Source organism: Cucurbita pepo, chromosome 10 (assembly GCF_057944985.1).
Source record: "Cucurbita pepo subsp. pepo isolate OVF chromosome 10, ASM5794498v1, whole genome shotgun sequence".
NCBI classification, from domain to species: Eukaryota; Viridiplantae; Streptophyta; class Magnoliopsida; order Cucurbitales; family Cucurbitaceae; genus Cucurbita; species Cucurbita pepo.
Window position 1 is genome coordinate 16,745,485 of NC_141807.1, and position 25,173 is coordinate 16,770,657.

The window sequence follows — 25,173 nt, forward strand, 5'->3', positions numbered from 1 at the left end:
GGATGTGCAACAATATGGTCATCTCTCAGCCGTGTATAGGGAATTCCTTGATCATTTCCTTGGCGGATAACACAAATGAAATCGCTTCCCTAATCGCCCATCTTATGAGTCCATTCTTGTCTTGTTGGTTTGTTGTACTATTCTATACCTCTCTCGATTGATAGAAAGACGTTCGGGAGCTGGGAGGGCCTATCGTGAGGGAACTTTCCTTTTCACGGTAGGCAAAGGTAAAACGGGAGCTGCATATGTCCACGGTGATCAAGGCAGAGCGACTCCTTCTTTAAAAGAGGTTGGTTTTATCGAAACTGTTAGATCCACTTTCGTTAAAGAAAAAATAGGAGCTCTTGGTTTGGCCGATGTCGATTCCTATGGCAATGCGGACTCGACTCAGGATGAGGATTCCGCTTTTCATACTGCTGCTATGAGCCGAAAGAGCTGGTAAGCCATCTCGCTAAACGAAAGGAAAAAGCACGTACGGGTTGACCTTGTAACTAGGGGCGGGGGCCAGCCAAAGAAGGTTAGTCGGACTAGGTTAGGACCGTTGATCTGGTTCAGCTAGGTTCTTCCATGCGAGAATGTATGCATATCGGTATCTTCTTTAGGACCGGTTGCTTCCTCTTTTTGTTTATATGTTTAGAGAAACCTGCTAAGCCTGCCTTTCTTATCAGGTATGATTCAATCTTTCAGCTCAAACTTTCCTATCGTCCGACGGAAAAGGTAGGAGTACGACTACCTTTTCCTTTTGTTGCCCGAGCCAAGGGATCATTCAGTTTCTACCAAAAAGTTTGCTATCTATTAGTTGCCATAATCGAATGTATTTCTCATTTCACGATAGCTCTTCGAAGAGCTTCCTGGTCGGTAGTAGATGAAACCTTGGACTTCTATCGGACGTATAGCATTGCCTGGTGAGCTCGCCGTTGAGGGTTGGCCTTACAGGAGATCGAGCAGCCTTTCTTTCCCTACCTGGTATGCTTTCCCGATTATCGTGCAACTAGCCAACTAGCCAAAGATAGAGGGAGAGGGATCATGTCAATCAATTTGTATGTGCATTTTGTCCGTCCTGTACTTGCCTGCTTAGCTTTCTTAGCCAACATCTCTGGTTTCCCCCGAACCAAGAGGTCCTGCTTATCCATACCCAACAGTCACACTTTCAGCTAAAAGACTGATTTTTTTCATAAAGTCGGTTCATAGATCAAGAAAGAATGAAGCTGCTTACAGGGACAGTTACGCGATACGTCTTTTCATACTCGTCTTTTCTTTAACTCTGCTATCAACCTAGCCATTCTTGCTTGTTGATTTAAGGGGTCTCCCCACTGTAGACTACTCGGATTGGTTCTCGTGTCCCTGTGCCAAAAAGGATGGGCGAGTTTGGTTTGAGTGTTCATCGATTAGGTGGATCCATATACTCCGGGGGGGGGGGGGGGGGTGAGACGAGGTGTAGCGTAGTCAGGTCAGCGCATCAGTTTTGGGTATGTTGTCTGCTAATGGTTTTAGGAAAGGGGGTACAAATTTTCTACATAGGTCATCTGTGGTCACAATTCTTTTAAGGAAGATTCTCCCAAATAATCGGTGAACAATAGCCTTTAAAGAAGTTTCAGAGAGCAAGAAGAGGCAGAACAGAGAATAGAAGTGAGTCGTGCAAGGAACAAGGAACTAGTAGGTTTAATTTGAGTTCGTTTGAACTAAAAAACGAACACAAATTTAAGACTCACTAGCCCAAAGTCCATATGTGGTAAAAAAAAAAAAAAAAACCTTCCATGGCCCAACCCTTATTCGCAGTTCGCATCCAACCATTTCCTTTTCAACCTACACGTATGCTTCAGGCCAAACTCACGTAACTAGTTAGAAGATGCGGCCCACAACTGAATGGAAGACAAGTGTCACAATCGCACTCTTGCAGTAGTGAGACAATGATTATGTGACATTTGTTCTAATCCAATGAACAAGTCAACCATGCAAAATTTAGACTGAACGAACAATAGCAATGTATGCTCGAATCACATTTAGAAATTAATATTTCAGAAAACGTGAGCGAGAAAATACGTTAAAAATAATTTCAAATAAAGCAATGTTATAAGCTAAAAGTGAAGAAACAACAACTGGTCACGTTCTCCTATAGTACATTTTGGGACATTTTAGTCCTGATGGGTGTAGATATGATTTTGAGAACTGATCATACACCCCGTATTGGCACAACAATAATAGTAAAGGCCTATCTAAGATGAAAGCAAGTAAAAGGGGTTTGGAATGATCATGCCACCATGAACCACAAATCGTTTACAAGAATAGCTGAGACATCTAACATGCAGCCACAGGCAACACGCCTTGGCCAATCATGACCGCGACATCTGCCCTTACACAATTTGTCAATATCTCTATCAACCGGCTCTTCATAAATCAACGTTGTAGGATGAGGCTGACTTTAGGTCTCGCGATGCGCTTCTAGCTGATCTCAGTATTGAGGAGTCTTTTCCAACCTACTAGGACCTGTTGAAAATAACTTCTCGGTTTGTTAACTCTTCAAGTCTTCTCTGTTGGTGTCTTTCCTACTTTCTTCGCTTGAAACAATTTCTTCTTTGCATGATGTCATACCACCTGCTTTTACTTGATGTTTTCTTGGTCAGAATAATAACGTTTCAAGTTACTGACGTGGACAACAGGGTTAGTCTGTATCCATAGGAGCAATTGGATCCTATATGATGTCTTCCTAATCTTGTGGACAACTTCGACTAGTCCATAGAATTTTCCCACCAGTCTTTGGTTCTTGTTGCTTTGAACTCAAAGTTGATTTGACCTTAACTTATCATAACTCTCTATTTTCTTTGAAATTATCGTGGTCGACCCTTCTCTTCAACCGTCTGGATGGTATTTCTGCGTGAACATGTGTTGCTTTAGTGGTTTGTTTTTGTCTCTCTTCTTCAGTAGAGGTGTTGGCTTGGTGTCTTTGCCAAGCATTTGAGTGATCACTGAAAAGAGCCTTTGCAGGTCAATATTTCTTCTTACATTTTCTCTATCATGTTCTTTGTGTTCATTTAGATCAAGTGTGTGCATTGTTGTGTTATTCTAATAACTGGTATCAGAGCGAGGAGAGATTCACCACGATCTGTGAAGATGGAAAGTTCAAAGACTGGAATTGAAAAGTTTGATGGATTCGATATCAGTATCTAGAAGATGCAGATTGAAGACTACCTATACGAGAAAGATATTCAGGAACCCATTTTGGGGGTGAAGCTGGATACCATGACCACGGAGGAGTGGAAGCTCAAGGATTGTCACGCCGTAGGGTTAATCTGGTTGACGCTGCCAAGGAACCAAAGAAAGTGCGATTGGAAATGGTCCATACAGACGTTTGGGGACCATCTCCAGTTTCTTCATTTCTAGTACCAAAATTTCATGGATTAGATGTCTCGCACTGTGCAACGACAACTCTCTGTTTTCCTAAGGCTAGTCAGATATCTCATGACCACTCTTTTCCTCCCCACCATATCTAGACACTATAACGTTGATCCACTATTGTCTTATATAGTTAACGTTCACTCTTTAACGTCCAAGAACATTTTATAACTACCACAAAAATCAAAACATACAATAAATTCATACAAGTTTTACAACATATCATATAATAAAAAATAGGGTTAGACTGCATACTTGGTCGCGGAGAGACGTGTCATCGAGTTGAGTCATAGAGATATACAACTCTTTATCCTAAGAAAAAATCTATATAATTTAAAATCTGGCTGCTCTGGTAGCAATCTGTCACAACCCAAATTTCAAGGGTTCAAAACTCAAATAGAAACTAAAATTGAGAGTGAAAAAAAATAAAAATAAAAGTAAATTAATATAAAATAAGAAAATGTTGTAAAATTAAAATGAGATTGAGTAACACAACATTAAATATAAAATAAAATAAAATTATAAGACGGTGTTGTTCAAATTTATCCAAACAAAAAAAAAATGTTTGGGATACAATTACAAAACAAAAAAAAATAAAAAATAAAAAAAATAAAAAATATATACAAAAGAATTCAAACACAAAGACAGACTAATGCTACATAACAACCCCATCTGTGAGTGCACAACCTTTGAAGGCTCCCTCATCTCAACGGTAAGTTCCATTACGAACCCATCCAAAATAATCACACCTGTGACCGCATCTCCTGACTTTAAACGGCTAGTCTGAACATGGTTTCGTCAGAAAGCTTTAGAGATAAATCTATATTTACAAAAATATTTTTCTCTTAATTTATAACTAGTCATAAAAAGAAATAATTAGGTACAAATTTGGTCTAGAATTCAAAACTTACTTTCAAATCTTACCGTTCCTTAACTAGATTCAAATCCAAATTCTTAAACTTCTAGTACCTTAAATAAAGTTGGTATCCTCTCATAAAACAGGAATTTCTCTTAAGATCATTAAATTCTTATAGATTCCACACTCAATATCATTAATACAATTATGTTTTATCTTGAACATGCCAAACATGAAACTAAAGTGCGTTCAATTCAACTCCATTTTATTGCCATCTTGAATGATGTGTAGGATATATTCTTGATTTACCTTAAAGTTCTTGTGACATGACAATTCATATTAGTTAAGCTTTTTGCAAAATCACAAGTTAAAAGACAACAACGACGAACCTAGGTCTATTAGTCAATTCAAAGACAATTTCTTTTTCCATCTTATGGATAATAATAGTTCAACTAAATCCATATTATGCAAAGAAACAAGTTTAGGACTCATAAAAACAACTACCTAAATTATGTCCTAAAAATTTTAAACCATAAGTTGTAGTTGATAATTACACAAAATTTTCCCTAAATCCATGAACTCGTGTCCAATTAGTCAATCCTAAAGATTGTAACTAGCATATAGTAATTGAAGCTCCACATGAAGTAATTTAAAGTTCCCCTTACCTAACTAAAGTTCATCTCATCTTTAATGAAGCACGAATTGCACTGAAGTTCATGAAATGCTTATAGACTCCAACTCTGAGTACTATTAATGCAATTATGTTTCATATGAGTTTGTCATAAATGAAACTAAGGTGCATTCAATACAACTTTATTTTCTTGTCATACGAGGCAAAATAGAAAAATTAAATCAAACAAACTGATGAACTGAACCGAATCAATCCAACCAAAATTGATTAGTTTGTTTATTTTGTTGCGTTGTTGGTTTATTTGATAACCCTGGTATATTATAACAATTCAACTTTTCGTTTTATAGCCCAACAACTACTAAGAGAAAAATATATTTGAGTAGAAGCTAAAAATATTGGGTGTTCAAGAAAAAACATTTGGTTTAGTGGTATGATTCTCACTTGGGATGCAAGAGGTTTTGAGTTTAATTCTTGAAATGCCCCTATGTCTAAATCTTTTCTTATCTAAGGACTTCATATTTGAAATCAACCTAACTTCATACTCGACATTTTATACTTACCATCATGCTCTTAATACTCAAAGTCTTTCTTAACATCCCATCCCAAGGCTTTATTTGGCTCAAAGTCTTTCTTAACATCCCATCCCAAGGCTTTATTTGGCTCAAGTCTTTCTTAACGTCTCATCCCAAGGCTTTATTCTCCAAGACAAATTCTACATCCGAGGACTTCACGTGTTTCCTGCAATACGACAAAATACGACCTTAATACCTAGGCCTAAGGCTTCATACATATGTTTCAAGTGGTATAACAAGGGTAAGGCTTCATACATATGTTTCAAGTGGTATAACAAGGGCATTTGGTCTAGTGGTATGAAAGTTCGATTCTCAAAATGCCCCTTCATGAGATTGTAGTATGAAAGACATTTACCAAGTAAATAAACACATTAAAATAACACAAGTGACACGTATGTAAACTATGTTATTAATATTTTATTTCTATTACATCTTTCCTTATTTATGAAATAATGAGCGGAGATATTTTTCATTTTCACAATTACTGATGACGGGAGGTTTAGGATTTTTTAATGTAAGAATCGTGGGGATGTAGCTCAGATGGTAGAGCGCTCGCTTCCGGTGTGGAAAGTACGGAGATCGATACCTTGCATCTCCAAATGAATCGATCACTAAACTTATGAAATAATGAGCGGAGATATTTTTTCATTATCACTAAATATATTATTCCATCTTTCCTTGTTTATGAAATAATGAGCGTAGATATTTTTTCATTTTTACAATTATTGATGACGGGAGGTTTAGGGTTTTCTGATGTAAGAATCGTGGGGATGTAGTTCAGATAGTAGAGCGCTCACTTCTGATGTGGAAAGTACGGGGTTGATACCATGCATCTCTAAATGAATCGATCACTAAATATATTATTTCTTTTCAATTTTTTCTTATTTACGCCATAATGAGCAGGGATAGTTTTTCATGTCACTATTATTGATGACGAGACGTTTAGGATTTTGTGACATAAGAATCGTGGGGATGTAGCTCAAATGGTAGACCGCTTGCTTTGCATGCGAGAGGTACGGGGATAGATACCACGCATCTCCAAAATAAAACTATCTATTATTAAATATATTATTGAAAATTATTTCTTTTCAATTTTTCCTTATTCATGACAGGTTGAGTAGCAATATTCTTCATTGTCACTATTATTGATGATGGAAAATTTAGGGTTTTGTGATGCAAGAATTGTGGGGATGTAGCTTCGCTTAGCATGCGAGAGGTACGACTTAGCATGCGAGAGGTACGAGGATCGATACCTCGCATCTCCAAAAGAAACTATTTATTATTAATATTTTATTTCTATTCAATATTTTCTTATTTATGACATAATATGCAGAGATACTTTTTCATTTTCACAATTATTGATGAAGCGACATTTAGGGTTTTTTGATGTAAGAATCATAGGGATGTAGTTCAAATGGTAGAGCGTTCATTTCCCATGTGGAAAGTACGGGGATCAATACCTTGCATCTCCGATTGAATCGATTACTAAATATGTTATTTCTTTTCAATTTTTTCTTATTCAGGACATAATGAGCAAGGATAGTTTCTCATTTTCACTATTATTGATGACAAAATGTTTAGGACTTTGTGACATTGGAATTGTGGGGATATAGCTTAGATGGTAGAGCACTCGCTTTGCATGCGAGAGGTATGGGGATCGATACCCTGCATCTCTAGATTTTCTTCATTTTCACTATTATTGATGATGGGAATTTGAGGGTTTTTATCATGCAACAATTGTGGGGATTTCTTCATTTTCACTATTATTGATGATGGGAATTTGAGGGTTTTATCATGCAACAATTGTGGGGATGTAGCTCGGGATGTAGCTTATGATGGGAAATGTATTATGATGCAAGAATGGGAATTTGAGGGTTTTATCATGCAACAATTGTGGGGATGTAGCTCGGGATGTAGCTTATGATGGGAAATGTATTATGATGCAAGAATTGTGGGGATGTAGCTTATGATGGGAAATTTAGGGTTTGATGATGCAAGAATTGTGGGGATGTAGCTTAGATGATGATGGGAATTTGAGGGTTTTATCATGCAACAATTGTGGGGATGTAGCTCGGGATGTAGCTTATGATGGGAAATGTATTATGATGCAAGAATGGGAATTTGAGGGTTTTATCATGCAACAATTGTGGGGATGTAGCTCGGGATGTAGCTTATGATGGGAAATGTATTATGATGCAAGAATTGTGGGGATGTAGCTTATGATGGGAAATTTAGGGTTTGATGATGCAAGAATTGTGGGGATGTAGCTTAGATGATGATGGGAATTTGAGGGTTTTATCATGCAACAATTGTGGGGATGTAGCTCGGGATGTAGCTTATGATGGGAAATGTATTATGATGCAAGAATGGGAATTTGAGGGTTTTATCATGCAACAATTGTGGGGATGTAGCTCGGGATGTAGCTTATGATGGGAAATGTATTATGATGCAAGAATTGTGGGGATGTAGCTTATGATGGGAAATTTAGGGTTTGATGATGCAAGAATTGTGGGGATGTAGCTTAGATGTTAGAGCTCATTTAACATGCAAGAGGTAAGGGGATATCCCACATCTTCAAAAGAAACTATTTGTTATTAATATTTTACTTCTATTCAACCTTTCCTTATTTATGACATAATTAGCGGAGATATTTTTTCATTTTCACTAGAATTGATAACAGGACATTTAGGATTTTCTGATATAAGTATTGTGGGAATGTAGCTTAGATGGTAGATTGCTTGCTTAGCATGCAAGAGGTACGGGGATCGAATCGATACCCCATGTCATCAAAAGAAACTATTCGTTATTACTTTATTTCTATTCAATTTTTCCTTATTTATGACATAATGAATAGCGTTATTTTTTTATTTTCACTATTATTGATGACGAGATGCTTAGGATTTTGTGACATTATTATTGATGACGAGATGCTTAGGATTTTGTGACATAAGAATCTTGAGGATATAGCTTAGATGGTAGAGCGTTTGCATCCCATGTGAGAAGTACTGGCCTTGATACCAGGCATCAACAAAGAAAACGATTACTAAATATATTAGTTCTTTTAAATTTTTCCATATTTACTACATAATGAGCGGGGATAGTTTTTCACTTTCAATATCATTGATGACTGGAAGTTTAGAGTTTTTTGATGTAAAATCGTGGGAATGTAGCATGCGAGAGATACAGGGATCGATACCTCGCATCTCCAAAAGAAACTATTCGTTATTACTATTTTATTTCTATTCAATATTTCCTTATTTATGACATATTGAGTAGCGATATTTTTTTCATTTTCACTATTATTCATGACGAGACGTTTAGGGTTTTGTGACGTAAAAATTGTGGGGATGTAGCTTAGATGGTAGAGCGCTCGCTTTGCATGCGAGTTATACGGGGATTGATAGCCTGCATCTCCAAAAGAAAGTATTTAATTTGTTATTATATTTTTTCATTTTCACAATTATCGATGCCCCGCATCACCAAACCAAACTATTTGTTATTAATATTTTGATATTTTTTTATTTTCACTATTATTGATGATGGGACATTTAGGGTTTTATGATGAACAAATTATGGGGATGTAGCTCAGATGGTAGAGCGCTCGCTTTGCATGTGAGAGGTACGGGTATCAATACCCCGCATCTCCAAAAATAAGACTATCTATTATTAAATATATTATTTCTTTTCAATTTTTCCTTATTCATGTCATGTTGGGTAGTAATATTTCTTCATTTTCACTATTATTGATGACTAGAAATTTAGGGTTTTGTGATGCAAAGATTGTGGGGATGTAGCTCAGATGGTAGAGTGCTTGCTTAGCATGTGAGAGGTACGGGGTAAAAGAGAGTATATAGAGAGGACTTTGGCTATGCCATTCTTATAGATAAAACAGAGTAATGTCCCATATAGAGAGAGGACTTATTGTAAGTAAAGAAAACAATCTAGTTTCCCACAAGCACATATAGAGAGAGGACTTATAAGTCTATAGAGAGAGGACTTATTGTAAGTAAAGAAAACAATCTAGTTTCCCACAAGCACATATATAAGTCTATAGAGAGAGGACTTATTGTAAGTAAAGAAAACAATCTAGTTTCCCACAAGCACATATAGAGAGAGGACTTATAAGTCTAAAGAAAGCAATCTAGTTATACTGCTACTTGTGGAGAGGGAATTTGATGAATTCCTCAAAAGATAAGAACTTCTTCACAATTGCAATATCTGGCTAATGAATATTATTGTCATTTATAGCTTCTTATAGGATGGCGGTAGTCCGATGCATATGACGGAACTTCTTCACAATTGTAATATCTGACTAATGAATATTATTGTCATTTATAGCTTCTATCACAATAATATAAAATTTGGGGTTAAAGCCTATATGTGATTGAAAAGACCATTCACCACACGCTTGTAAATTAAATTATATCTACCACCTCTGAAATTTTTCACGGCAAACCTTCCAACAGCTTGCACTTTTTCGTCATTGACATCCTTAATTGGAACTAGATTTTAAGGCAAATCTTCTTCACGACTCACTTTGGAACACTTTTATAGATAGTTTCAACAAACTTACTTTGCTCGTTAATACTTTGGAGTTCAATATTTATAGTTGGAGAACGCTATTCAAATTTATAGGGTCGAATCTTACAACAAAGTCTAATTGAGCCTCCCTCTATTAGGAGATAGCTTCGAATCAAATTCTTTAGTTTGGACAATGGTTGCATTGTTTTAGTCAAACAACCGAGACTAGTGTATTACCAATAGTATAAACATTCTGTATGTCTATTTTCTTACATATTAACAATTGTATACAAATAATAATTAAATTTATGAGAAGAAGTTTGGATGGAGTTTTATTAAATAGGTCATCTTAAATTATATCTAAAAATATATAATATATTTTTTTTTTTCTTTTTTACATTTAGGAGAACAAAACAAAGATTGAAGAAGATGTGATTCATGCCATGTTTTAATTTTTATTCTTTCTTATTTCTCAAAGATTAAAAAAAAAAAAAAGTTATCATCTCTCAAGTATGGTTCGTTATTTGATTATTTTCTATTGAGTGAATTTTAAGTGAAACACACTCTCTACCCCAAGTAATTGCAAGATGCAAGTTTCACACTAAGAGGAATCAAAGTCCCAAGTATCAACGTCCTTTAAGTGTCAATTTTTATTCCCCATCTCAACATAAATTAAACTTATTTTCGTGAAGATATCTATTTATAAAAGCAAAATATGTCAGAGTCACGAAAATAAAAATGAGATATAGATACGAGACTTAAATATGATACCAAATAGATAGGGTAACTCTTAGGATTAGATTTGATTGAGTTGTTTGGATTAGATTTGATCTAGTTATTTGAATTAGATTTGATTTAGTCATTCTTCAATTGGATGAGAGATTTCTCCCAATTCTTCTGATCTTTACAGTTTTCTTTTTCTGTTCGTAACAGTAACGTGTCATTCTTAAAAAACTAGACACCGATGTGACAATGATACATTAATTAAAAAGAATTATTTCAAAAAATTTATCAATTTTATATTAGAAATAAATTCATATAAATAAGTTCATATATTTGTATACTTAAAAACAAGCTTAATGTACGTTTCACTCTCAAAATATATTCAAAGTCAAGTGTCTGATACGATGGATTATAACTTTGTAATGTATCCATTGTATTAACAAGTGTTCAGTAATAAATTATAATTTACCATATATATTATATTTGATATTTTATTATAAGGCTTTGTAATGTATCCATTGTATTAACAAGTGTTCAGTAATAAATTATAATTTACCATATATATTATATTTGATATTTTATTATAAGGCAAATATCTAATATTTGCCTTATTACCATAGGTATCCTTTTATTGCTATTTTCATTTATTACTATTTTCATATCCTTGTAATTTATTTGATTATAAATAAGATAACTTTCGCACCATTTAGGTGTGGTGGATTCATCAAACATTATCATGGTATCAGAGCCATTTTGGTTTAGCAACTCGTATCCTTTCTTTTCAATGGCTTTTGAAATCTTCCACTGTTCTTCCCCACCACCATTGCTGGATTTGACGCCGCAGGGGCAGTCGTCATGGCTACCACATGCAGATCCGACTGATTACTCTTCGGCTCCACCCTTTTGACCTCTCAATCATCCTTCGCCATACTCTGTACATACAACCTCACCTTTTCCAAACATAGCCTCTTTCATTTTCTTCCCAATTTCCTTCATCCTTCATCCTTCACAGAAACCCTAATCTTAGGATGATCATTAGTGTTCTCTTCAGAAATATATGGAATCTCAACAAGCCCATCAACCTTTTGCAGAGATTTACCTTCGGAATCTAGGTGCCGCACTGGCCTCTTCGCCAACAAAGTTGCTGCCTCCCTTCCTGCCAAAATTGGCTCCTTCGCCCAATGTGGCGACTCTTCCGACTGGCCTTCTCGCCAAAATTGGCTCCTTCGCCCAATGTGGCGTCTCTTTCGGCTTCAATATTGTCTTTGTCCCTTGCTCTAGGTTTCCCCTTCTACTTCTTGGGGTTAGACATATTCTCACCAAAGCCAAGGCAACATCGTCGCTAAGCGACAATCCCTCTTCATGGGTTAGACATATTCTCACTGAAGCCAAGGCAGCATCGCTGCTGAGCGGCGATCCGTCTGCAATTTTCGATGGCCAAGAAAGTGTTTCTCTACGCCTCCTCTGAACCAGGTTTTTGACATCTTCACGAAAAGTGTTTCTGATCCTCTTTGAATTTTTTTGATCCAAGCTTCACGTTCGTTCAAATCCGACGCTCAGCTTGCGGTGGGGTGTTAAGAATATTTAGTAATAAATTATAATTTACCATATATACTTATTACCATAGGTATCCATTTATTGTTATTTCCATTTATTAGTATTTTCATATCCTTATAATTTATTTGATTACAAATAAGATAACTTTGACACCATTTAGATGTGGTGGATTAATCAAACATTATTAGTTATTTTTTAACTTAAAATGCTTATAATTCAATTTATCTTTGTTATCAACAATAATTATCAAATAGTATATAATTTTGTCCAAGTAAGGTCGATTCTCATTCCTTGCATGATATCATAACACAAAATCGAGCGGAAGGGTTAACAATAAATTGATAGCAAAAACCCATTCGTCGAACTAACTTATAAAGGAAGGGTTGGTTGGAAACCATGTCTATACTTCTTTGCTTTAATCACAAGTAACTAAAGATATATAAGAACAACAGAATATGGCATGCCCAGTCAAAACATAAAAAATTTCTTGCCATGTTATAGTTAATGAATAGGGTATGAACAAAGATCTGACGTCACACTTCATGATTGGAGACAAATACAGTGAGCTATGGTCGTCCATACCGTCCTTTGGTCCAATTATGTCAAGCAAATGTTGCAGCAAGCAAAGAGTTTTTAATAAGTTCGCTATTGCAAAGAGCTCGGTTTAAGGCTCAAATGTCTCTGATGTGAAAGGCGCACCAATTAAACGAGATTTAAGTAACCATGAATAAGACACATGATACAGCTTGTAAATGAAACGATGTCCATGACTCTTGTTATTTTCTTCCACTACAAACCTTCTAGCCTCTTGCACTTTTTTGTCATTGACATCCTTAATTGAAATTTGAATTGAAGGAAACACTTCTCCACAACTCATTATGGAACACCTTTGATAGATAGTTTCAACCGATTTACTTTGCCAAGGAATACTTTAAAATTCGATATTTATAGTTGAACGCTACTTAAATTGATGAAATGAAATCTTACAACAGAGGTTAATAAATCGTTTGACTATTAGAAGAGAGCTTGGAATTAAATTCTTTATAGTTAGGATAAGAAACAAAATATACTTTTTAGTTTTAAAATAAATTAATTTTTTAGTTTTAATTTTAGTCCCAATAAATTAATTTTGATGTGGTGTTATGTATTTTAATAAAATTAATATTAACTTAATCAACAAAAATTTGTATTTTTTTTAAAATTATAATCTAAATTAATAAAAATACCATTGAACTTTGCACTTTAATCTAAAAAAAATACTCATAATTTTTTTTTAAAAAAATACAGTTAAATTTTCCAAAAAAAAACTTCAAAACTACTCTTTTAACTTTCAAAAGTGTTTAAAAAAGATAGATGGGTAGAAGATTGTGTTCATGGGGAGAAAATTGAAGGTTATTTTAGGGGAAGGTTTTCAAGATCAGTATAAGATCCTCAAAACATAACAAGAAGTAATCTCCTAGCTTATGGTCGCGATTAAGAACCTACTAGTAGGCTACTTACTAAGTTTTACTCACTCCATGTTTATCATTTTTTTTCATGTAACTAGGAGTTGGTCATGGATGAGAGCGGACTTTGGAGTGTGGGCCATGAACTAACCTCTGTTTTTTATCTAGTATTTTTTGTTCTTCTTTTGAGTCTCCATCTTATTTTGTGTTTGTAACGAGTATGTATATGTAACACCCCAAAAATGAAGGAAATTATCTTCCATAAGGATAAGCCACTCATGAAAGACCCAAAGCATAGAAAGGAAAAAAATTAAAGGATTAAGCAAGAACAAAGGACTTACTCAGGTCACCCGCGTACCTTAACAAGTGATTGCAAGGAGTTAAAAGGCCTTTTGAAAAAGATTGGAAAGGAAAAAGTAAATACAAAGGGCAAAAAAGTCATTTTATCAATTATCAAGAATCTTTCCCGATTTGTAATTCCTTATCTAGAAGGAATCTCAAGATTCAGAAAAAGGGAAAAATGATAAAAGAGCGATGAGAAATTTGTAGAAAAATTATGGATTTTTAGAGAAAAATAATAATAAAATATTTAGAAAGTGGCAAATTACCAAAATACCCCTAGAAGACTGGATAATTACAGAAATACCACTCTAATTCGAATCAGAGCATCTACCATGACCATCCGGGAAAAATCTTTCGAACTCAAATCTCAACCGTCAGATCTCGTCAAAAATTTGATATGATCTAGAACGAACACCCACGAATCATCACGTCCAACGACATGTATTCAAAGCCAAGGTCGGTAAGGCTATGATCGGAGTTGATATCTTCAAAAAATTATCCATAAAGTTTGAACTCTAAATAACGAAGATTCTGGAGCTCTCAATGTCAGTTTAAGCTCCTCCTATAAGGTCGGAAGTAGGAGCAACAATACGGAATAAGAATCGAGAAAGTTCAATCCCCCAATTGAAGGCAATAAGCATTTAGATGGTGGATCTCCTACTCTCAGATTTCTTCCAAATTCGAGAGCAATCCTCCACCATTTCTCTTCAAACTTTTAAATAACGAAGAATCTAGAGCTCTCAATGTCAGTTTAAGCTCCTCCTATAAAGTCTGAAGTAGGAGCAACAATACGGAATAAGAATCGAGAAAGGTCGATCCCCAAATCGAAGGCAATAAGCGTTTAGATTATGGGTCTCCTACTATCAGATTTCTTCCAAATTCGAGAGCAATCCTCCACCATTTCTCTTCAAACTTATTCCTACAGTTTCTCAATTACCCACAAGTTCTATGAAGGAATAGAGTGCTGAAAGTGCCCAGAAACCATTCCCCCAATTCAATCCGCCATTGAAGAACTTCAAGAAAAACTTGGAATCCAATTCGAGGATACATGATGACTCGTCGAGCAAGAATGATTCCAATCAGTTTCTGCACCTCCAAGGAATGCTTCCATAGAAGACCACGAAGAAAAATAACCTCGAGAGCGTGCCAAATTGAAGAAAATAGGTTTCGAAATTAAATTGGGGATAAGAGTCAAAATTCCTATCTACGATCTCTTTTCCTTCAAATTAAGGATTCCTCTAGCTTCAGAGGAAGATGTTGAGTAAACTTGATGAAGGAATCGAGAGTTGAGACATCATAGAACAAGCTACCCATGAGATCGAAAATCTAGCGTTTCGAGTGAGTTGCATACCGAGAACAATTTTTGGAAATTAAGGTCCTACACTCAAAGACGTTCATCCAAACCAATTCCTTTAGCCTGAAGATAGGACATGGAAGGGGTTCAATGAAGAAATAGGGCCTTGAAACCCCTAGAATCGGCTACCCAATAAGAAATCCTTTGTTTTATCTCCAGCGATAAATCAGATTTTGGATGAACTTTGGTAACGAATATCTTAGGCTACGATCCACGAGAAGTTATCAAATAAATCCCTAACCCTTTCTTGTAACATCCATTTGTAAGTTTCACGAAGAAATCGAGGAGAGAAACGCTGTAAATGTGGCTATACAGGCCGAGTTTCAGATGGTGGCAATGCGAAAAATGCGCATCTTCTTCCTTTTCAGAGGAAGAAAATGATGATACGTCCAGTTCAACTAAACTGTCCAAGTCAACTCAAAATTTGACCTTTTCTCGAGTTTTCTCAGTAGATCTTATTTTATGAAATGTTGTATGAATCCTTATCCCGAGAGGTTATATAAGGTAATGAAGTTTGGGAGTTATTGGAAAACTTTAGTTAGCGAAACCAAGATATGGGAGAAAATGCTCATCACTGCCGCGAGGCCCCTATTTCTCTTTAGGTGGGATGCTTTGGTATATGTACCATGAGCAGGATTCCATGATGAACTTATTATCTCCCTCACCTAAATGAGATGCCCTGCACCACGATTTGCTAGCAGGATGCCACGATTATGACAACGCCACCTATGCACTCATGGGGAGAAAATTAAGAGTTACTTCGCAAGAGTTTTCATGGTTAAAATACGATGCATGACATGACAACCTCTAAGGTTTAGTTCCTGAAAACGAAACAAGAAGTCATATCCTAGCTCAAGGTTTAGACATGCTCCAAACAAAACAAGAAGTCATATCCTAGCTCAAGGTTTAGACATACTCCAAATTACCAACTATTTTCTGTAAGGGTCTATTTTATATGACATGAGAATAAATTCAAGATTTCAAGTTGTTTGGAGCAAGTTCGGAACCTAAAACTCATGCTAGTTATTATGGGTTCAAATGATATTGTTTGGAGCAAGTTCGGAACCGAAAACTCATGCTAGTTATTATGGATTCAAATGATAGCGGAGCGGAGCAAGTTCGGAACCGAAAACTCATGCTAGTTATTATGGGCTCAAATGATAGCGGAGCAAGTTCGGAATAACTCAAGAATGTTACACCTTATGCCTCGAGAAAAATTGTGTTTTCGCATCGAATGCTAGGAAACACCCTTTTGTTTTAAAATGTCTTGTGTTGTCGTTCCTTATTCTGTGTTTTCGCATCAAGGTCATTTCTTAAAAAGGTCCTACCGAGAGTTGAACCCAGGTCGTTGGATTCAAAGTCCAAAGTGCTAACCACTACACCATAGAACCCCTTGTAAAAATTGATTTTGGAATGGTTTTCCTATTTTATGCAGATTCCACAAGAAGAGAGATTCTATCACGAGTCAAACTCAAGTTATTGGATTCAAAGTTCTAGAGCTATTTTATCTAACTCGTTGTGATCTTGAGCACCTTTAGAGTGATTGCAAAAGTAACCCTCTAGTGTTGATTGAAGCCCTTGGAGAACATGTAATTTTATATATTTCTTATAATTAATTTATATATTGTTGTATATTACAAAGAAATTGAAATAATACTTTACATCCCAGTCTTTCTTTCTTCCGTGCAAAACTTAATAGGAAAACCATATTATTTCAATATTCACTCGAGAAACAAGGGGTGAAAACTATATTATTGCAAACCCTCCATTATTGCTTCTACTTTGCGTCAAAATGCTTACACTAAATCATGTTACTAACTAGTTGGTTTGGTTCGGTTCAATTCTTGGGTCCACTAGATTGAATTGACCTAGGTCAATTAAACTCTTGAGAATATAAAAATCATAAGTTTCTTAAATTAAGTTAACCGGAAAGTTTAACCCCTAATTTTTTTTAGAATGTTTAGCTTTGTGTCTAGTTGATCTCTAAATGCTTAGAAGTATCTAATAAGACTTCTATTTAAGGAACTTTTCTCTATAAAAGATGTAAGACTTGAGGTTTATTATTAAGGAATTTCAAATGAGTGATTTGACATAGGACAAAATATTTATTTGTTTCAAATATCTTATGTTGACCATTCTTTTTTGTCAAGTATTTTGAATATTATCATTGTGAATTACTAATGGCATTAGATTGAATCTCATTAATAACAATATCCCAAAACTCAGGTAAAGATGACATCAGAATTAATACTTTAATTTCATCTTCAAAATTTATTTTCACTTAACTCAGTTGATTGATAATCATAATAGTCACCCGTGCACAAATATTTACAACCTTAAAAGGTAAAATTATAAGGAGTACAAGAGAAAAGTGATTAAAACCTACAAAAGTGATTAAAACCTACAAATATTTACAACCTTAAAAGGTAAAATTATAAGGAGTACAAGAAAAAAGTGCTTAAAACCCACAAATATTTACAACCTTAAAAGGTAAAATTATAAGGAGTACAAGAGAAAAGTGCTTAAAACCCACAAATATTTACAACCTTAAAAGGTAAAATTATAAGGAGTACAAGAGAAAAGTGCTTAAAATATTTCTATTGATCACTTATAAATATTTACAACCTTAAAAGGTAAAATTATAAGGAGTACAAAACCTTAAAAGGTAAAATTATAAGGAGTACAAGAGAAAAGTGCTTAGAATATTTCTATTGATCACTTATGGCAGCACCACACAAATGAGGGTAACATTTTTTTATTTCTCTACCATATTATATAGCGGCGCTAAGACCACACTATTTTCTTAATGATTTCTTGGTTCTTGTCCGAGAATAGTGGTGCTAAGTTTTTAACCATGTTCATAGTGGGTGCTTGGATACCACACTAGGACTTTGGAATAAGGTTTGGAATCGGTAATTATTCTTATTTCTTTTCCTTTAGACACTCGATGGTCGGGAGTAAATCGAACAAAGTGTCTGTCCAAAATAAAAGGGCCTAACCAGATTCGAATTGATGACCTCTTGATCTGCAGTCAAATGCTGTACCACTAAGCTATGGACCCATTTTATATGATTTGAACCTTAGTGACCCCTTCTATAGAGTGTCAGTCCAAAAGTGTAAAAAGTGTCTGTCCAAAATAAAAGGGCCCAACCAAGTTCAAACGGGTGATCGGTCAAATTCTCTACCACTGAGCCATGGATCCATTTTGTAGGATTTTAACATTTGTGACCCCTTAGACATAGTGTCGGTCCAAAAAGTGTAACAATTTTCTATCCAAGATAGAAGGGCCCAACTAGGTTCGAATTGGTGACCTCTTGATCTGCAATCAAATGCTCTAACATTGAGCTATGGACCCATTTTGTATGATCTCAACCTTAGTGACCCCTTCTACAGATTATCGGTCCAAAAGTTACCCTACCGAATCGGCTATGAACCAATTTTGTATAAATTTGTGGATTGCCTATCGGGAATTAAACACAGGTCGTTAGATTCAAAGTCGAAAGTGCTAACCACTACACCATAGAACCACTTGTTAAACTTTATTCTGGCAGCGATTTTGATAAGCACCAACAACACTGGATTTTGCAAAGCTAGAGGTCGCAGTATCCTTAGAGACTTTCACAAGGTGTTTTCAACTTCTTTTATAGGTAGTATCAGTTTGAGAAGACAGAGAAGACAGAGAAGAGAGACTTTGTTAGAAACTCTCCCATAGGTAATCTCGAAGGTGTTTTCAACTATAGGTAGAATTTTAAAATCAAACCACAACAAAACTTACTTCTATCTAGCAAAATTTTTTTTTTGTTTGAAACAAGATTATTCCCTTTTTTTTTCTAAAACTAAATTTGACTCTCGAATGCATTTTAATAGTTTTGTTCATTAAATTTTCTTTAAAATTTTTGGGCAGAGTCCAATGGAAATAGTATTTTTTTTTTATTACTATTTTGTAATTTGTATGGTATTATTAGAGGCTTTTGAATGAATATGATAATTGATTCTCTGTCCTCTTTGACAATTTTAGATACCTCCATATCCCATATTTGATGCGTCACGTTTCATTATGAGATCTGTCCTTCGGTCAATAAGACTTAAGCAAAGAGTTTATTTGACTAATGATTTGATTTTTTTTTTGTTGTAGATATATCCCTTACAAATCAAGACTTTGTATTATTTTGAACACACTCATCAAGAAATTTGTAAATGTGCCTGATATCTTGAAGGATATAAGACACGTAATTGAGAGAACCTATTTTTTTTTTGAAGTTGGCTTTTCTAGGATACGTCATCACCAAAGTTTGAGACAAAGACCATTGGATGGGTTTTAATAAGGCTCAAATAAATTTAAAATCCAAAAAAATGGATATGAGTTTGATATTATTTGATTTTGGGTATGGACACAACTAGTTGTTTTCTTTTGATTACATTAATGAATGTATGTAGATGTTTAAAGTGTTGACCTTAATGGTTTTAGAAAATATCAACACATCATCAATATAAACTATCGAATTTTTTTGAAAGGATTGAAAATATCATTCATAATCTTCTGAAATTCGGATGGAGCATTTTTTAGCCTAAATGGCATGACGTTCCTCTCATATTTTCTAAATTGGACATAAATGCTATTTTATATTTGTCATTTTAGGAAATTAGAATTTTATGTAATCCCAATTTCATGTCGAATTTTATAAAAACATTTGACTCTAAATTCTTTTTATCAAATCATTTTTGTTTTGGATTGGATATCTTATTTATTCTAAAACCTTAGTCAAAGGTTTGTAGTTAATTACCAGTATCAGAATTTCTGGTTTCTTTTCACCATGTTGTTAACCTAAAATGTCAGACATGACCACATGCTCTTTGAAGACTTTATCAGCTTCCTCTTCAAAATATCACCTAAAATGTCACAATATTTAGTGTTTGATGTTTTTTGACTTAACCCTAGGGTTCTATTTAAAGTGAACTTGTGATAATTTTTGTCAAATTATATATTTGAATACCTAATACATTAAGATATAATATCTTATTTAAATAATATTAAAATGTCGTAGAATATCATAATATATGTTTAACTAATATGAATCTCATTCAAATTTCTAATATATATTTTTATTTAAGTTTATGATACACATCAATTATTTTAATATTTAAAATATCAAATACGTTAATATGTTTTGATATTACACTTCAAGACTATAGGAACTTGCTGAGAGGACCTGAGAGTTACATTGGCCCACGATGCATCTCATGGACGATGCAAAACTATGGTGGCGCTTGAAGGTGAATTGTATAAAAAACTGGTCATGCACAAAAAAATCGTGGGAAGACCATTGATGGAATTGAAGCAATCGGCGCTCCCCTGGATGGGTTTCCAACCAAAGACCTAATGTTTGATGTTGACTCTTTTGAAGAAAGAGCCACAGGATCGAACAACAAGAAACGTGGCGGTAGCTCTGAGAACTCTATCACACACATAAAAAAACGAGTCGAAGAGTTAGACATTACACAGAAGATCTGGCTTTCATCGAGGAGACCTGAGTTTGATTCTCGACAATGAAATTTTATTTTCTTATTGCTTTTATTTTATAGTTTCATCTTTTGTCACCAATTATATTTAAACTTTACCTAGGTTTGAGAAGCACTATAATGGATGAGTTCAATAGTATCTTAAATTTAAAAGACTTTTATGAACTTGGTTTGAGAGGCACTATAATGGTCAAGTTCAATAGTATCTTAGATTAAAAAGACTTTTATGAACTTTGAACCTTTAATAGTGTTATGTCATAGATATTTGGTTCAATTTCAACAAGTGAGGTTGAGGTCATTCAAATGGTTAATGTGATAATCCGATCATTTTCAAGGTCTCTTTTGTTGAACGCCATCATGGCTGAGATGACTGAGATGAGCACGAGAGTGAGTTTGATAAGGAGGGTCGTAGAGAACCACACCCCAAGCCAAGCTCATGTTGGGCTTCACAAATTGAAAATCCAAAAACAGAAACCCTTAAATGGGAACCGGGATGCTAACGAATTAAAAAGCTTTATTTTTGACGTAGAACAATACTTGAAGGTTACAGGAACTTGCTCATAGGACCTAAGAGTTACATTGGCCACAATGCATCTCATGGACGGTGGCGCTCGAAGGTGGATGATATAAAAAATGGGTCATGCACCATAAACTCATGGGAAGACCGTTGATGGAATCGATGCAATCGACGCTCCCCTTGATGGGTTGCCAATTAAAGACCTAACGTTTGATGTTGACTCTTTTGAAGAAAGAGTTACACAATCGAACAGCTCGAAACTTTGCGGTAGCCCTGAGAACTCTAACACACAAAGGGAAGGACGTGTAGAAGAGTTAGACATTAAGCAAAAGATCATGCTAAAACTCTTCAGCGATCTGACAAAATACTTCAGGACATCTACACCAAAAATCCATTGTCGTCCAGCGGTTAGGATATCTGGCTTTCACCCAGGAGACCCGGGTTCGATTCCCGGCAATGGAATATTATTTTCTTATTTCATTTTATTTTACAATTTCTATCTTAAATTAAAAAGACTTTTATGAACTTCGTACCTTTGTTCGAGTTATGTTATAGATATTTTGTTCAATTTCAAATGGTTAATGCGATAATTCAGTCGTTTTAGAGGTCTCTCTTGTTGAATGACATCATGGTTGAGATGAGCAGGTGATTCAAATGGTTAATGCGATAATCCAGTCGTTTTCGAGGTCTCTCTTGTTGAACGACATCATGGTTGAGATGAGCACCCGAGTGAGTTTGACAAGTTTGGCAGTAGAGAACCATACCTCAAGCCAAGTTCATGTGGGCTTAACAAACTTAAAATCCAAGAACACAACCCCTTAAATGGAAATCGGGATGCTAAGGAATTAAAAAGCTTTATTTTTGACGTAGAACAATACTTGAAGGTTACTGGAACTTGCTCATAGGACCTAAGAGTTATGTTGGTCGCAATGCATCTCATGGACGATGCAAAACTATGTTGGCGCTCGAAGGTGAATGGTATAAAAAATGGGTCATGCACCATAAACTCATGGGAAGACTGTTGATGGAATCGATGCAATCGATGCTCCTCTGGATGGGTTGCCAATCAAAGACCTGACGTTTGATGTTGACCCTTTTGAAGAAACAGCCACACGATCAAATAGCTCGAAACGTCGCGGTAACTCTGAGAACTCTATCACACACATGAAACGACGTGTCGAAGAGTTAGACATTACCTAAAACATCATAGTAAAACTCTTCAGCGATTAGACAAAAGACTTTAGGACAACTACACCAAAAATTCATTGTTGTCCAACGGTTTGGATATTTGGCTTTCACCTAGGAGATTCTGGTTTGATTCTCTAAAATTGAATATTATTTTCTTTTTTTTTTTATTTTATAGTTTCATCTTTTGTCACCAATTATATTTAAACTTTACCTCATTTTGAGGGGAACTTTAATGGTCAAGTTCAATAGTATCTCATATTAAAAAGACTTTTATGGACATCGTACCTATGTTAGTGTTATGTTATAGATATTTGTTTCAATTTCAACGAGTGGGGTTGAGGTGATTCAAATGGTTAATACGATAATCCGGCTATTTTCGAGGTCTCTCTTGTTGAACGCCATCATGGTTTAGATGAGCACCTGAGTGAGTTTGACAAGGAGACCCGAATTTAAACTTTACCTACGTTTGAGAGGCACTATAATGATCAAGTTCAATGGTATTTTAGATTAAAAAGACTCTTATGAACTTTGTACCTTTGTTAGTGTTACTTTGTACCTTTGTTTGTGTTACTTTGTACCTTTGTTAGTGTTATGTTATAGACATTTGGTCAAGTTCAACAAGTGGGATTGAGGTGATTCAAATGATTAATGTCACTTTATTTGATTCAAATTGTTAATGTGATAATCCAGTTGAATAGAGGTTATTTCCAAGGTCTCTCTTATTGAACGCAACAAGGCTGAAATGATTATTATTGAAGGCCAACAAGGCTCAAATGATTGAGATGAGTACCTGAGTGAGTTTGACAAAATTGAAATAAAATCAAATAAAATTGAAAAAAAAGTTAGCCTTATGACACTTCCTTCAACTCGAACACGTAACCTTGAGATCTATAGTGACGCTCTCCCAACTAAGCTATCCCCACTAACATTAAAATTGAAAACTCATTAGTAAGGTATTTAGCTAATTCATTGATATTTTAAAAAGAAATAATCACTAATTTTAAATTGAATAGTTAGGAGTCAAGTTATGTGACGTGAATCAGGTGCGGTGAAACCGAGTTATCTTCGCTAATATTTGAAAAAAAAAATCATAAGTAAAGGTATTTATGCTAATTCATTATTTATTGAAATTTTAAAAATAAATAATAACTAAATTTTTATTGAATAGTCAGCTTATGCAAATGGAAACAGGTGCGGTGAACATGGAGATTAAACAAACACGTCACCTTCAAATCTGTAGTTTGACACTCTCCCAACTGAGCTATCCCTGCTAACGTTAAAAATAAAAATTCATAAGTAGAGCTATTTCCACTAATTCATTATATTTTAAAAAGAAATAATAATCAACTATTCAAATCTGTAGTTTGACACTCTCCCAACTGAGCTATCCCTGCTAACGTTAAAAATAAAAATTCATAAGTAGAGCTATTTCCACTAATTCATTATATTTTAAAAAGAAATAATAATCAACTATTCAAATCTGTAGTTTGACACTCTCCCAACTGAGCTATCCCTGCTAACGTTAAAAATAAAAATTCATAAGTAGAGCTATTTCCACTAATTCATTATATTTTAAAAAGAAATAATAATCAACTAAACTATAAGGTGTTATAATTGCAGATCCCAAATAACATTTTTTAGATTCCATAGTCAAGTTGGTCAAGTTATGCAACTTAGTTAAAAATAAAAATTCATAAGTTGAGCTATTTCCACTAATTCATTATATTTTAAAAAGAAATAATAATCAACTAAACTATAAGGTGTTATAATTGCAGATCCCAAATAACATTTTTTAGATTCCATAGTCAAGTTGGTCAAGTTATGCAACTTAGTTAAAAATAAAAATTCATAAGTAGAGCTATTTCCACTAATTCATTATATTTTAAAAAGAAATAATAATCAACTAAACTATAAGGTGTTATAATCGCAACTAAGTGATCCCAAATAACATGTCACTAAGTGATCCCAAATAACATGTCCAAATAACATGTTTTAGATTCCATAGTCAAGTTGGTCAAATAACATGTCCAAATAACATGTTTTAGATTCCATAGTCAAGTTGGTCAAATAACATGTCCAAATAACATGTTTTAGATTCCATAGTCAAGTTGGTCAAGTTATGCAACTTAGTCAACCTATACCAGTTGGATAAAAAACGTGACCGTATTTCACTAATTTTGAAAAGAATATTCAAATTATGCAACGTGAACCAAGTGCGGTGAACGTGGATCGAACACGTGACCTTCAGATCTTCAGTCTGACGCTCTCCCAACTGAGCTATCCCCGCAATCATTAGAAATGAAAATTTATCGGTAAAGATATTTTCGCTGATTCATTGAGATTTTAAAAAGAAATAATGACTAATTTTTTATTGAATAGTCAGGTTATGCAAATTGAAACAGGTGCGGTGAACGTGGATAAAACAAGTGTGACCTTCAAATCTTCAGTCTAACAATCTCCCAACTAAGCTACTCTTGCTAACATTAAAAATGAATATTCATCAGTAAAGGTATTGGGTACACTTCTTAAAATTCAACAAAAGGCAATAGTATTA

The 25,173-nt window shown here is 34.7% G+C and overlaps 3 non-coding genes across 3 annotated transcripts; 1 reads left to right on the forward strand and 2 right to left on the reverse strand.

Moving 5' to 3' along the window:
- Positions 1 to 16,713: 16,713 nt before the first annotated feature.
- Positions 16,714 to 16,785, reverse strand: TRNAQ-UUG (transfer RNA glutamine (anticodon UUG)). The gene has a single exon. It is a non-coding gene; the product is annotated as a tRNA-Gln (tRNA).
- A 5,036-nt stretch (positions 16,786 to 21,821) lies between these two features.
- On the forward strand, positions 21,822 to 21,893 carry TRNAE-UUC (transfer RNA glutamic acid (anticodon UUC)). Its single transcript has one exon. It is a non-coding gene; the product is annotated as a tRNA-Glu (tRNA).
- Positions 21,894 to 24,833: 2,940 nt separating this feature from the next.
- On the reverse strand, positions 24,834 to 24,906 carry TRNAF-GAA (transfer RNA phenylalanine (anticodon GAA)). Its single transcript has one exon. It is a non-coding gene; the product is annotated as a tRNA-Phe (tRNA).
- Between the last annotated feature and the right edge of the window lie 267 nt (positions 24,907 to 25,173).